Source organism: Fundulus heteroclitus, chromosome 24 (assembly GCF_011125445.2).
Source record: "Fundulus heteroclitus isolate FHET01 chromosome 24, MU-UCD_Fhet_4.1, whole genome shotgun sequence".
Lineage (NCBI taxonomy): Eukaryota > Metazoa > Chordata > Actinopteri > Cyprinodontiformes > Fundulidae > Fundulus > Fundulus heteroclitus.
Window position 1 is genome coordinate 17,413,142 of NC_046384.1, and position 1,726 is coordinate 17,414,867.

The following is a 1,726-nucleotide window of genomic DNA, read 5'->3' on the forward strand; positions in this document are numbered from 1 at the left end:
GTTGGAGGAGATGGAAAAAAAAAAAATAACGGGGCTGAATCCCATTAGAGGCAGAAAAGGCAGAGCTGATCTGGTGTTTAGTCTTTGCGGCCCTCCTCTCTCTCCGCATTGTCTCAGCCGTGAATGAAGAAGGGAAGCGCGAGTGAGACGGAGGGGGGCTAAGGTTGTTTGGAAGAGGGTCCGCTAAGGGTTAAAAGCGTCACTTTGAATGACAAAGACCAAACAGTTTACCCCTGTATTCAGCCCGGCATGCATTCATCCTGTTCTCAATGTTAGGGGGGGTTATTTTGGCTCCCCGGCGCTCCTCTCGGGTACCTGCTCCCACTTGGTATTCCCATAGGGAGATGGCTGTGCTGTTGGGGAACTGGGTGGGGGGGCAATGGGTGCACGCTGTTGGTCGGGTCTTCTGCTAAAATCTGTCCTGTTATGGCATGCAATTTAAATGTTTTCGACACGTATTTATTTTTAGCTGGCGTCCCAAGATTATCCAAGAGAGACTTGCGAGATGATTCACACACGCACACAGAGAAAAAAAAAGAAAAAGGTCCAGTCAAACAAGTGTTTATCCGTCGAGCAGTTGCAGTAATTTGGCAGCAGAGCGGCCGCAAGAGGAGGAGGACAGGATATGAATCGTGTGTGTGTGTGTGTGTTGGGGGGGGGGGGGGGTGCAAGGCCCCAGAACGGCTCTCTTTGTTGGTTTTAGCCACCGTGGCCCCCGCGGTTCGTGTCGTTGTGGGGCAGAGCGGCCCATTCACCCTGTTCACCAAGGCAGAACGCAGCACAGGAAGACAGGAAGGAAGCGGGGCTATTCTTCATGGAAGCATTGTCTGTCTCTCTGACGGGGCCAGGCTTAAGCAATCAAACGGCCCTGTGAAAGACCGAGGGGCGGGGAAGGGAAAGGAGAGCCGCCGATGCTTGGCCCATGGACGTAGACGTCCTCTGTGTGTTGGTGGTGTGTGTGTGTGTAGTATGTATCATATATATATACTATATAATCTATATATATATATACTTTATCCTACAAAGCAAGTGCTTCCACACGTTTCTACTTCCTGTCGTATTGTGAGGGTCAACAACGTGAAAGAACAGATCAACATCGTGAAGCCGACTTGTGAGAATAAAGTTCAAACCAGGAAATTAAACGTGCAATAACTTTAGGGTCTGGAATTGTCCCCCTCTGTTTTTGTTATTTTTTTACAGAAAGAACAGTCCCTTTACCACATTTATGACTCCAGTTTTGTTTTGTTCTTTGTGTCAAACTCATGAAAGTTTTTATTTCAAAATAAAATGGCGTTTCCTAACCCCTGAAGTTGACCACACACAGGAACATCATCTGTAGTTCTCAAGGCTGATAAAACATTTAATCAATATAAATCCATAAAAGATTGATGCAAACATCAAAGCCAGGTAAGTTAAAATATGTCAGTTCTGATAAGGAGTTTTGAATGATTCAATTTACTCAGAAAATGTAAATTTCTACCCTTTTTTACATATTTTTTCTTGAAAGTAGATTAAAAAATTGCCACTGGAAAGTACAAAAAGAGCTCTATTCATTTTTTAGGCCATCCCATAGGAGTGAATAAAAATCTACTTAAGGAAAAGCAAAACTATGAATTAAATTGTTCACAACAAATTGGCCCGTCTGTTTCTGAAAAAGCTCATTTAGACAAAAATGTGTATTTTGCTATCACTTTTTAACTGCAGCTTAAGTTCATTTCACTGAAAA